We start from the raw sequence: 15157 nt of genomic DNA on the forward strand, positions 1-15157 counted from the left end.
CTAAATAAGCATAAAAAGATATTAAAAATCTATTAACATAGTATCAATAAATATCAAAAGATCTAGGAATCTCATAAGGATTGAGATTGACAATTGTTTGTCTACCTAAATAGCTTCTTGGTGTGATTTCGACTAATCCACTTCACATTATGGAGTGAAATATGGATCCTAGCCTTGTTTGAAATAATTTGGTAATTGGGTAATTATTCATTAAGGATCAATAAAACAAATTTAGGTCAAATCATTAATTGAATGATGTCTTAGAAGTATCCACAAAAATTATATGCAATAAAATCCTCCAAAAGCATAAGCTAGAAGGGGTGGTCAATCTTGTTCGTGTTTTGAGAATGGTTCTCTTAAACAAAAAGAAAGATTGTACCTTTAGCTATAGGAAGGAACATGTATCATATACTTATTACATCGGTAGCATTGATGCTATATGGAATTCCATCAAGATAGGAATTTGTCACACCCCCAACCATCGGCGGAAACACCGGGTGGTGTAACGTCATTCTTCGTATCACAGTTATATAACATACATTGAACAGTACTAAAGAAAATACATACCTTTATTGATAATTGAAAGTTACATAACTGTTTTTCTAGAACCTATTACATAATATCCAACTATGGCATACTTCTTAATGAACAGAAAGGTAATAGTAAAACTTCTCCTGTTCGAATACATACCAGCTTTTCAAGTTCCTGAAAACACATGCATTTTAAAATACGTCAACATAAAGTTGGTGAGTCCACAGGTTTTGACTCCATATAAAAAGAATACATTTTCCACGTTCAAAAGTATAGTTTTGAAAGTATCATTTAGACTCTCCAACATTTAGTATGTATATTAGGTATAATAGTTTACTTATCAATTAAGTATTATACCTAAACATTCCTTAAACCTAAAGTATATGTAGGGGGAAACTTATACTTAACATTAATACTTGTATACGACAAAGTATAATGTTTCTAACAATTTGCTACCATGAGCCTGTAACCGCTGCTATGACATAATACCTCTGATAAAACCCACTCATGATTTCCATGAGGACAACCTACTCATGATTTCCATGAGGACAACCCACTCATGATTTCTAAGAGGACAACACTGTACGCTTCATCGACGCCAGAACAATAACAAGTAAAAGGATAGTTCGTCACTCGCTTATGGTTGACTGTAGCTAACAATCACAAGTGGGTGGTCAACCCGTAGACTAATTATACACGACTTCCTCGCTCACACGGGATTAACGGTTACAGTTCAGAGGATTTCCTCTAAGATCCCCAATCTTAGTTGATGAATACAATTACTCATGTAGACTTCGACGACTTCCTATAGCTCTAACAACAAAAGCATTTTCATGTCTAAAACCCTAAGTTACTAGACTATGCTTTTAAACATTACTCCTAACTTCATAACATTTAGGCAGTATAACAGCTATAACTTGAAGTAAAACCAGGTTTTATCTTGACATAAAACCAATAACAACAACAACATATAACATACCAAGTTTTATCTTGTCATAAAACTAACAATAACAACATAATTTATAAATTAACATATAGAACTTCCGAATATAACTTTGGAACTATATCGCACACAACATATATACAGAATCCTAAGTATAGCTCAAGATCTACATTAGTACAAGAACATGCTAACAAGTTGATAATAGTTGTATATATTCAAAATATTATATTTAGAACAACTATATCCCGGTTATTATAACTATCTACGTTGATACTGATATACTATCATATAGACATAATAATAACATATATACAATATTTACCATGCGTTTTCCCATGAAATATTAAAAAGTGGGGCCGTGAAACTCACCCTAGTAGCGTGATTTTATGTAATCTAAGCAGAAAGAGTCAGCGGTACGAGGTCGTCGGGGCTCGTGATGCAAGAGGGCTTCAGCAAATGAGAGAAAGGAAAGAAGTTCAGGTGTAGGAATAGCTGAAGTCGAACCTGTTATTTATAGGAAGATTTTTGGCCTCTCACGTCGTGAGCCATGGCTGGTCACCCCGTAGACTTGCCATTTGCGTCCCTAGCTTCGGAAGGTGGCCATGTGACTCCTCACGTCGTGAGATATCCTTGCTCACGTCGTGAGCTTAGAACTTATCCCTTCGTAGCCTCGTCACGCACCTTCTAGGTCCGAAATGTGGCAAAATGACTCCTCACGTCGTGAGTTTGTATGCTCACGTCGTGAGCTCAGTCGGATTAGGGTTTCTGACAGCTGTATCTTTGGAAGGTGGTAACTTTCACATACGAACTCCGTTTTTGACGTTCTTTATATGCACGCGTAGGTATTTACGAGTGCTACAACTCTATTTTAGAATCCAATAGCTAATTCTAAAATTATTTTAAATTCCTCTTATTATAGAGATTTATAGTGTTCGGTTTATCATAACTTCTTCATGCGAAGTCAGATTTAGACATTCTCTATATTTTTGGAATCGTATGGACGTATACTTTGAGTTGTATCATAAAGAAAGTTCATATTTGTATTAGAATTTATCATGAACAACATAGTTCGTTATCACATTACTAGTTTAACAAAATCACATTACATGATTAGCATAATCACATGTGATTGTCTATTGACCTATTTTGCCTGGTGTTACATTCTCCCCCCGTTAGAATAATTTCGTCCCGAAATTTATCTTATGGATGGGGTTTCGTCAAACAGTTGGGGGTATTTTTATTTCATCTGATCTTCATGTTCCCAAGTAAATTCAGGTCCTCGTAAATAGTTCCATCGAACTTTCACTATGGGAATACGACTTTGCTTTAATCGTTTGACTTCTCGATCCATGATCTCGACAGGTTCTTCTACAAAGTTGAGTTTCGTCTTAACTTGTATCTCGTCGAGAGGTATAACAAGGGTGTCATCGGATAGACATCTTTTGAGATTTGATACGTGAAAAACATCGTGCATATTACTTAGTTCTTGAGGCAACTTGAGTTGGTATGCGACAGAACCAATTCTTGCTAGAATTTCAAAAGGTCCTATATACCGTGGGTTTAGTTTGCCTTGTTTCCCGAATCGAATTACGCCTTTCCAAGGAGAAACATTCAACATTACTTTATCTCCAACTTGGAATTCTAAAGGCTTACGTCTTACGTCAGCATAGCTCTTTTGAAGATCACGTGCAGCCTTTAATCGATCCTTAATTTGCACGATCTTTTCAATTGTCTCATGGATTATTTCTAGTCTAGTATGTAAGGTATCGCCTGTACGTTCTCTGGCCATCTGCGTATCTCCAACTTCTGCCCAACATATTGGGGAACGACATTTTCGCCCATAAAGAGCCTCAAACGGTGCAGCCTTGATGCTAGTGTGATGACTATTGTTGTAAGAAAACTCAATTAATGGTAAATGAGTATCCCATGCATTTCCAAAGTCAATAACATAGGCTCAGAGCATATCTTCTAATGTCTGAATGGTTCTCTCGCTCTGACCATCAGTCTGTGGATAGTAAGCTGTACTCATATCTAGACGTGTTCCTAAGGATTTTTGTAGAGATTGCCAAAATCGTGAAGTGAATCTACTATCTCGGTCAGAAATAATAGAATTTGGAACTCCATGAAATCTGGCAATTTCCTTAAGATAAACTCTAGTCAGCTTCTTCATCTTGTCGTTCTCCTTAATCGGTAAGAAATGGGCGGACTTAGTCAGTGTATCGACTATTACCCAAATAGTGTCGAACCCACTAGGAGTTTTAGGTAACTTAGCGATGAAGTCCATTGATATCTGCTCCCATTTCCATTCAGGTATTTCCGGTTGTTGAAGTAAACCTGAAGGCTTTTGATGTTCTGCCTTTACTCTAGAACAAGTCAAACATTTTCTCACATAAGTTGCAATTTCTGCCTTCATGTTTGGCCACCAATAATGTACTTTTAAATCTAAGTACATTTTGTCAGAGCCTGGATGCACGGAATATCTGGACTTGTGGGCTTCTTCTAAGACCAAGTCCCTGACTCCACCGAACTTAGGCGTCCAAATTCGATTCATAAAGTGTCGCGTTCTGTCATTTTTTTGTATAAGTTGCTTTTCCATTCCTCGCAAAGCTTAGTTCTTGATGTTTTCTTCTTTTAGAGCCTCAAGTTGAGCTTTTCTAATTTGTGCGGTAAAGTTAGAATGGATAGTTATAGTTAATGCTCGTACCCGACGGGGTTTAATATATTCTTTCCGGCTCAAGGCATCGGCTACCAAGTTTGCCTTTCCAGGATGATAACGAATCTCACATTCGTAATCATTCAACAATTCGACCCATCTTCATTGTCTCATATTAAGATCTTTTTGGTTGAAGATGTGCTGGAGACTCTTGTGGTCAGTAAAAATAGTACACTTAGTAACGTATAAGTAATGTCTCCAAATTTTTAGTGCAAAAACTACAGCTCCCAATTCAAGATCATGGGTAGTGTAATTATTCTCATGCACCTTAAGTTGTCGTGATGCATATGCGATAACTTTTCCTCTTTGCATCAACACACATCCCAATCCTTGATTTGATGTGTCGCAGTATACGACGAAATCTTCTGTCCCATCTGGAAGGGATAGGATTGGTGCACTACACAACATTTGCTTCAGTTTCTGAAAAGCAGCTTCTTGTTTGTCTTCCCAGTTGAACTTCGTATCCTTTTGGGTTAGTGTTGTAAGCGGCGTGGCTATTTTGGAGAAATTCTCTATGAATCTGCGGTAATAGCCAGCAAGTCCTACGAATTGACGCACTTTTGTTGGCGTCTTTGGTGCTTCCCAATTCCTGATTGCTTCAACTTTGGATGGGTCAACATGAATTCCTTCGTTGCTAACTACATGACCTAAAAATTGTACTTCTCTAATCCAAAACTCACATTTGGAGAATTTGGCGTACAACTTTTCTTTTCTTAGTAGTTCCAAGATTATTTGCAGGTGTTGACCATGTTCTTCCTTGGTTCGTGAATATATCAATATATCATCGATAAATACTATCACGAATTTATCCAAGTATGGTTTGTAAACACGAATCATAAGATCCATAAACACTGTTGGGGCATTGGTCAATCCAAAAGACATAACTAAGAACTCATAATGACCATAACGAGTTCTAAATGCTGTTTTTGGAATGTCATCTTCTTGTACTCTGAGTTGATGGTATCCTGATCTAAGATCTATCTTTGAGTAGTAGCTAGATCCTTGCAGTTGATCGAATAGATCATCAATTCTTGGAAGCGGATAACGATTCTTGATCGTTAGCTTGTTCAGCTCCCGATAATCAATACACATTCGAAAGGATTCGTCCTTCTTCTTGACAAACAAGATTGGTGCTCCCCAAGGTGAAAAACTTGGTCGGGTAAAGCCTTTGTCAAGAAGTTCTTGTAGTTGGCTAGACAATTCTTGCATTTCGGATGGAGCCAACCGATAAGGAGATTTTGCTACTGGTGCTGCTCCTGGAATTAAGTCGATTTGAAACTCAACTTGTCGGACGGGTGGTATTCCAGGTAGATCTTCAGGAAACACGTCAGGGAAATCACATACTTGAGGTATGTCCTTGATTTCTTTTGTCTTTCTCTTCTTATCTACAATGTGGGCTAAGAATGCGCTACATTTCTTATGTAGATATTTCTGGGTCTTGGTACAAGAGATGACTTTGAGGTTCTTCCCAGATTTATCACCATAGATAATCAGGGCTTCGCCATTTGGTAAGGGTAGTCGTATGGCTTTCTCATGACATAGAATTTCGGCCCGGTGTGAAGATAACCAATCCATGCCAATTATGACATCAAAACTACCAATAGGCATTGGCATGAGGTTGACGTGAAAAAGGTAGTTATTAAGAGTTCACAGACAGATTTCTAGGATTTCATGTGTTTTCTCAGTTTGACCGTTAGCTATTTCTACTTCATAGATTTCTATTAATTTGCTATACTCATGACTTAACAATTTTCTAAACGTCGGAGTTATAAAACTTCTATCTGCTCCAGAGTCGAAGAGTATGGTAGCATATAAATTATCTATGAGAAACGTACCAGATACGACCGAAGGGTCCTGGATAGCCTCTCTGCTTCTGTGACAACCGTCAAATTTCGGTCAAGTCAAAGTCAAACAAAGTCAACAAGTCAAACCGGTCAACTCCAATAACCCTTGTATGTTAGGGTTTACGTTATGTAATCACTATACAATTCGCTATTTTAATGAGAAATCATCATTTGGAAAGTTCATGTGTTTGATTTTCCTTAGCCTTAACAGTGCTAAACAACGAACCAAAGCGATAAAACACTATTGCACAATCATCGGGATTGTGTAGGACACTAAATCATGGCTTAAAGGGGGTTTATGGACCTTGCGTTGCGAAGCCGGACACTCAAAAAGATCACAAACGAAACCTCTCTCAATCTCTTTCACTCAATCTCTCTCTATTAAAATCTCTCCCAAATCTCTCCCGAATCTCTCTCAAAAGTTACTTTAACTTTTTGTAATCATTTGGGTCATCTCGACCCTTAACCGGGTCAAAAACCACTTGAAACGGGGTAAAAACGGGTAAAATAACCTTAAGGAACCAAAACCCTCCTATTAGAAGCGAAAACTCTCATGAGAAGCCTCTCAGGACCGAAGCCTCTCAGGACCGAAGCCTCTCATGAGAAGCCTCTCAGGACCGAAGCCTCTCATTAGAAGCCTCTCAGGACCGAAACCTCTCAGGACCGAAGCCTCTCATGAGAAGCCTCTCAGGACCGAAGCCTCTCATTAGAAGCCTCTCAGGACAGAAGCCTCGCATAAGAAGCCTCTCAGACAGCCCATGCGAGAGGTCTCGCAGACGGCCCCTTTTTACCGGTTTTTCGACTACGACTTCGTTTTAACTCCGTTTTTCATTATTTTAACGTGAGATTTTCACCCAAAACTTTATTTTATAAACTAAGGCCCCAAAATATATAAATCTCCAGGGTTTTTATAAAAATATATTAAAAGAATTAGTGGTTGAACTAATTATTGAGGGAATATTTGCTTTTCCTTAATTTATGGCAAAAGCAAACCACCACCACCTCACTCTATGATCAGCCACTCTTTCCCACTACTCCTTGTCACCTTAGTGGACCTTTACACCCAATCTCCAGCTCTTCCCACGTTCTAAGAGCTGGAGGATTGATCCTCTCTCCTCATTCTCCATAAAGTCCTTTCATTCTACACTTAGCAACCAAGAACACTCTCCAAAATTCTCTCATCTTTTCTCTCAACTTCAAGAACTTCAAGGCTTTCTCCAGGGATTTCTTTCTTCAATTAGTAAGTATCTTCATCATTCACATAATTATTAAACTCCATTCTACTCAAATCATTGATATCTTACACAAATTCCATCTTATTCGGTGTTAGATTCTCGAATCATCAAGACATCTTCTTAGTGTTCTTGGGTTGAACACTTCCTCTATCTCACTTTCATCTACTGAAATCACATAAGGTGAGTTCATACCCCTACATTTACATGTTTTTCTTAAGTTTTAAGGGGGGAATACAAGTAAAATCATCAAGAACACAATTAAACTTTTTCTAACAGATTACATCAGAAAAGATGAACTTTGATCACAGACTGTTTTGGTCAACTTAAATATTTTAGTTTTCAAAACTGTTCCAGGTGCAAGTAGTTCAAACTCTTAGCTTTAAAATGGCTACTTGCACATATCCATGTGATTTTTCTTCAAATTATGGTGATTTTTACAAAACTGCCTATCATTTCAGAGACAAACCCGGACCAGTCTGTGATTATGGACATTTTCACCTCTGTTAGAGATCACTAAAAATTATGATAAAATTTACGAACAAACTAGACTCATATTACAAACTCTCAGAATTTGCGGATTTGGATTTAGAGCTTTGATGATTTTTCTATAAATTTTCTAAGAACAGCAACAGAAACTGTATTCAACAAAAAGCTGCTGTCAATTTCATTTCACCTTGTAACATGTTGAGCAAGGTGTATATCTTTATGTGATTATATGTTATTGCAATATATGTCATTTTGTCTTAATATATAGACACACATCAGTTTACAAATGGATTTGGACATATTGAATATAAAGAATAACAAGTGATTTTAATCAAAGTACAACCGATATATTCAAACATTTAATAAACTATTTTGAATATAGTTTGCATACATTACTACGTACTACCCTTGGTTGATAAACTATAATAGGTATAGTTTATGATACATTACATAACACATACATTTAAAAAGGGTATATTTATACAAAGAAGATTTTCATTAAGCAAGGTACGGCCATACGGTACCAAGTTTTCATAACACGTAATTCCGTTAATGACTTTGTGAGACATTTACTTCAAATTACCATTAAGTTCTATATTGGGTTTGACAAACCCACACCTAAACTGCATGCAACAGTTAGACCGATAGGTCTGGGGTGACAAATGTCATAACATTTCCGACGCCTGAAGAACGTCGTTTCAGGCCAACTAGGTCATAGCATGGTTATAATAACTCACATGTGGTATTAACAAACATAGAATTTACGGGGATTTCACTAAAATCAAACGAGTTTATGTCGATTTAAACTTGCATTGTTTTACTATAAGGAACGAACACTACTTGTACATTTCGGTCTTTGGGTTTTAAGACTACATTTACACATTAAGGAAAATATTGGATTTTCTGGAACGAACACTACTTTTACAAGAAAAGGCTTTAATAAACTCACATAAAGTATTAATGAATATTGGAATTTACGGGAACTTCATTAAAATTAAACGAGTTTATGTCGATTTAAACTTACATTATTTATTATAAGTAAGAAAAGTTACTTATACATTTCGGTCTTTGGATTTAAGACTACATATACATTTTAAGGAAAATATTGGATTTTTCTAAAACAAATACTACTTTTACAAACGAAAGGCTTTTAATAATACCAAACAAAAGCTTATGAACTCACCAACCTTTGTGTTGACACTTTTTCAAACAACTTGTATTCTCAGGAAATCATTAAACAGGTAACCAAGTGCTTTTGAGGATGGGACGCTAAGGCGTCTACTATTTCATATTTTGTCAACATATTGTAATTGATTCGTAAACATGTAATTCATACAATGATGTAACTTTTTCAATTATATATATGTTGGTTGTGTTTGCTTGAATTACTATTACAATTGTTGTTATGATACTATACATGAAGTCCTCCACCCCCGGACGTTTCCGCCATCCTTGGTTTGGGGGTGTGACAGATTGGTATCAGAGCACAGTTTATAGTGAATTAAGTATATCAAACCACATAAGATATACAAACTATAAACACAATTGGGACTAATAGTCTCTGATTTGTGCATTTTTCAAATAAATATACTTTTAGAAAATGAATGGTTTCTTATTAAAAGTATAAATACATGCATACATGCTCACATAGTGTCATAACTAGAAGAACATAAAGTAAAAGAAGAGGAGTTGTACATTATAGGTATGCCTTGGTATATGTAAATCAAGTCTGGGAAGGATATAGCCTGATCAACTATATCTATCCGAGGAGTGACTTGCATATACTGGGGGATAGTCATAATGGGCAACAAATCTAACAACCTAACTACACCCTACAGGGAATACTTTAAGAATCGAATCTAAACACCTAAAAATACTATAGGAGTATTTGGTGATACTATAACCAACTTATGTGAAAACTAAAGACCTCTATTAGTAGGCCTATGATAACTGAGTGCATACGCCAAGGTTATACATAATTAAAGATATTATAGACTCAGAATCTATGACTATTGCTCTACTTCCTGTTCCTTGTTTGGTTGTGGACTTAGAGTAGAGTCATTTATTCGAAAGTCTATTCTATCTCAAATTATGTATAACTGATATGCACTACGTGATTATAGACGTAATTAATAAGGATCACCCCTATAAGTAATTATAGGATTAGGCGTCTATTAATTATCTCTTCTACCCCTATTCTCGCACGAGCAACATGATGTGTAAATTTTAACGCCCGTACAAAACCTACTTCTACCCACTACCATAACTCCGTCTCCAAGACGTTAACAGAAACACCAAGAATAGTTCACTAAAGTGCGAAATTATACATGTGTATATAAATGGTAAGGATATTTACTAAAAGGTTTATCAATGAAATAGGCATGTATTTTATTTCATTGAATCTCACTACTTGGTATTACAAACAATTTACAACTGGTAACTCTAAGATTCTTTAGGTATACCTCGAAGTTATGTGTAATTAAGAAATGATTGACCTAGAAATGGTGAGTCCGCCTTAGGACCTGTTCCTTGTTTGGTTGTGGACTTAGGGTAGACTCATTAGGATCAACAGTCTAATAAAATTTTAATTACACATAACTGGGGGCATGTCAAGTGAATCTTAGGAGTGGATCAGACATGGAACAAATCACAAGATTATAATCAAGTTATTCCTACTAAATTCATAAGTCTATTTATATAGACCTCTGGTATAGAGTCGTCGGCGTAGTCGTGTTGGCAATCTAGAATATGGCTAAATACATAATACAAACTATAATACCCAAATTATACAAAATTTTCTGCATTAAAAATCAATAGACAAATACATAAAATGAAACTAAAAAGGGTATCAAACTATCAAGAGAAAAACACATACAATGTAGATTAAAATCCACTAATTATAACAAAATGGCTAAGGATTGTTAAGTCCTCTCTTCTTATAAATAGCTTTGAAGCAAGCTTGCCTAAGCTTCTTTGTTCTTTCTGTCAATTCCATACCTGGCAATTTCTCCATCATCTTCTTGTGCCCTTCTAACGTCTCTATCTCCTCCTTTAATCCCAACTCCTAATTTTTTTTTAAGGTAGATGCAATATATTTTTCATGTGAGTTCACAAAATTTACAATGAGTTAAGTTTATATAAATATAAATCAGGAGATCGTAGTAAATCAATTGATTTGATGTGGCATATGCCTAGGACCTATGTTTAGTTATAAAGAAACTAACAATTAAAATTTTAGAAAATACCAAAACTACTTTGGTTACCAAGTGCATGAGTAATGTATAGAAGGTTATTATCATAATTTACCTTGGCATTTTCAATAAGGGATTGAAGGCTCTTAAGTTTTCTATGAGGCCATCTGTTTATGTTTAGCTCTCTGCATCTTTTCTTCAACACTGTTAAACTTATCCCTAGTTCCTTTGCTGCCATGATTATCGGCATCTCAAAGTACTTCTCTATCTCTTCAAACTCCAATGGTCTCAATCTCTTTGCCACCTTCCGGCCACCGTGATCAGTGGTGGCAGCACTAGAACTACATGTAGCCTCACCACCGGATTTACAGTCTTCACTGAAACTAACCAATGGTAAATTACCATCCTCCCAACAATCCCATAAGCTTATATCTTCAAGGGGATCAAAATCGTGAAACTCATTTCTAGAAATGATGTTTTGATCTTTGTTAAGTACTGTGGAAACGTTCTGATCGAGCACTTCATGCAATTTTTCCGACAACTCGTAATCATGATGGTTGAGCATGTCACCACTGCAAAATCCAAAAACTCAAGATAATCAAATCCAACACGATGAAAGACTCTTTTTGATCACTACAAATCCAAACCATGTTTTGATCAATGTCGACAAAATCACTTTTCTGTGCGTAAGATGGTGTAATGAGTGACGTTTATATATACCTGAAAAGATCTTGATGATCAAAGTACTGAAACCAATCGAGGTCATCTATGGGGTTTTGATGATCTGCAGGTGGATCCATTTGTGAGGGAGAAGTTAAAAGTCGCGGTAAGAATGTGATGATTTATATAAGTAAAGTAGGAGAAGTAATTAATAGCAAATTGTTGGGAATGCAACAAAACAAGTTAACCACTTCTGAAAAATTGATAAATGATTTCGGTAACACTCGCGGAATATAAACTAGTGAAAATTACAAATGAAATTGAATATATATAGTCTATGATGTTATGGTTATTGTGTATCTAACAAATGAATAGAAAATGAATATATATATATATATATATATATATATATATATATATATATATATTCTTTGAGCCGTAACCTTCTTCTTCAATTCACACACATATACGTATATGTTGCTGCAAATTATGACTTGTGTGCCTCATGCATTTAATGCATCACATGCCTACTGCATATTCTTGACTTTGAAGCTACGTACCAGTTTCCAATTTCCCCAGTAGCACAGTTTTCATTAGAAAGTACTCCAAGTCTTCACACATGAACCAGTTAGAAAGTACTCCAAGTCTTCACACATGCAAATTATGACTTGTGTGTCGCTATAGGTATGTCGTTGGCTCTTGTTAAAAACCTATAGCGACAACAAGTCATCGTAATAGATTAAACCTGTGGTGACGACAAGTCGTCGCTATAGGTAACTAATAAAACTTTATTTTTTTTAACCCCAAAAATATGATTGACAAAATCTATCCGACGAGACCCTCGTGATACCTCTTGACGAAATTGAAATCAACGAGAGTCTCCACTTCGTGGAAGAACTGGTAGAAATCATGGATCGAGAGATCAAAAGAACAAAGCAAAGTCGTATTCCTATTGTGAAGGTCCGCTGGAACGCTAAACGAGGACCCGAATTCACCTAGGAACGCGAGGATCAGATTAAACAAAAGTATCCACATCTCTTCCCAAACTCTTGAAATCCCAGTCAAAATGAAAATTTCGGGACGAAATTCATTCTAACGGGGGGATGATGTGACAACCATCAAATTTCGGTCAAGTCAAAGTCAAACAAAGTCAACAAGTCAAACCGGTCAACTCCAATAACCCTTGTATGTTAGGGTTTACGTTATGTAATCACTATACAATTCGCTATTTTAATGAGAAATCATCATTTGGAAAGTTCATGTGTTTGATTTTCCTTAGCCTTAACAGTGCTAAACAACGAACCAAAGCGATAAAACACTATTGCACAATCATCGGGATTGTGTAGGACACTAAATCATGGCTTAAAGGGGGTTTATGGACCTTGCGTTGCGAAGCCGGACACTCAAAAAGATCACAAACGAAACCTCTCTCAATCTCTTTCACTCAATCTCTCTCTATTAAAATCTCTCCCAAATCTCTCCCGAATCTCTCTCAAAAGTTACTTTAACTTTTTGTAATCATTTGGGTCATCTCGACCCTTAACCGGGTCAAAAACCACTTGAAACGGGGTAAAAACGGGTAAAATAACCTTAAGGAACCAAAACCCTCCTATTAGAAGCGAAAACTCTCATGAGAAGCCTCTCAGGACCGAAGCCTCTCAGGACCGAAGCCTCTCATGAGAAGCCTCTCAGGACCGAAGCCTCTCATTAGAAGCCTCTCAGGACCGAAGCCTCTCAGGACCGAAGCCTCTCATGAGAAGCCTCTCAGGACCGAAGCCTCTCATTAGAAGCCTCTCAGGACAGAAGCCTCGCATGAGAAGCCTCTCAGACAGCCCATGCGAGAGGTCTCGCAGACGGCCCCTTTTTACCGGTTTTTCGACTACGACTTCGTTTTAACTCCGTTTTTCATTATTTTAACGTGAGATTTTCACCCAAAACTTTATTTTATAAACTAAGGCCCCAAAATATATAAATCTCCAGGGTTTTTATAAAAATATATTAAAAGAATTAGTGGTTGAACTAATTATTGAGGGAATATTTGCTTTTCCTTAATTTATGGCAAAAGCAAACCACCACCACCTCACTCTATGATCAGCCACTCTTTCCCACTCCTCCTTGTCACCTTAGTGGACCTTTACACCCAATCTCCAGCTCTTCCCACGTTCTAAGAGCTGGAGGATTGATCCTCTCTCCTCATTCTCCATAAAGTCCTTTCATTCTACACTTAGCAACCAAGAACACTCTCCAAAATTCTCTCATCTTTTCTCTCAACTTCAAGAACTTCAAGGCTTTCTTCAGGGATTTCTTTCTTCAATTAGTAAGTATCTTCATCATTCACATAATTATTAAACTCCATTCTACTCAAATCATTGATATCTTACACAAATTCCATCTTATTCGGTGTTAGATTCTCGAATCATCAAGACATCTTCTTAGTGTTCTTGGGTTGAACACTTCCTCTATCTCACTTTCATCTACTGAAATCACATAAGGTGAGTTCATACCCCTACATTTACATGTTTTTCTTAAGTTTTAAGGGGGGAATAGCAACAGAAACTGTCTTCTAAGAGCTTTGATGATTTTTCTATAAATTTTCTAAGAACAGCAACAGAAACTGTATTCAACAAAAAGCTGCTGTCAATTTCATTTCACCTTGTAACATGTTGAGCAAGGTGTATATCTTTATGTGATTATATGTTATTGCAATATATGTCATTTTGTCTTAATATATAGACACACATCAGTTTACAAATGGATTTGGACATATTGAATATAAAGAATAACAAGTGATTTTAATCAAAGTACAACCGATATATTCAAACATTTAATAAACTATTTTGAATATAGTTTGCATACATTACTACGTACTACCCTTGGTTGATAAACTATAATAGGTATAGTTTATGATACATTACATAACACATACATTTAAAAAGGGTATATTTATACAAAGAAGATTTTCATTAAGCAAGGTACGGCCATACGGTACCAAGTTTTCATAACACGTAATTCCGTTAATGACTTTGTGAGACATTTACTTCAAATTACCATTAAGTTCTATATTGGGTTTGACAAACCCACACCTAAACTGCATGCAACAGTTAGACCGATAGGTCTGGGGTGACAAATGTCATAACATTTCCAACGCCTGAAGAACGTCGTTTCAGGCCAACTAGGTCATAGCATGGTTATAATAACTCACATGTGGTATTAACAAACATAGAATTTACGGGGATTTCACTAAAATCAAATGAGTTTATGTCGATTTAAACTTGCATTGTTTTACTATAAGGAACGAACACTACTTGTACATTTCGGTCTTTGGGTTTTAAGACTACATTTACACATTAAGGAAAATATTGGATTTTCTGGAACGAACACTACTTTTACAAGAAAAGGCTTTAATAAACTCACATAAAGTATTAATGAATATTGGAATTTACGGGAACTTCATTAAAATTAAACGAGTTTATGTCGATTTAAACTTACATTATTTATTATAAGTAAGAAAAGTTACTTATACATTTCGGTCTTTGGATTTAAGACTACATATA

This window comes from Lactuca virosa, chromosome 5, assembly GCF_052849685.1.
Source record: "Lactuca virosa cultivar CGN04683 chromosome 5, Lactuca_virosa_CGN04683_v6, whole genome shotgun sequence".
Lineage (NCBI taxonomy): Eukaryota > Viridiplantae > Streptophyta > Magnoliopsida > Asterales > Asteraceae > Lactuca > Lactuca virosa.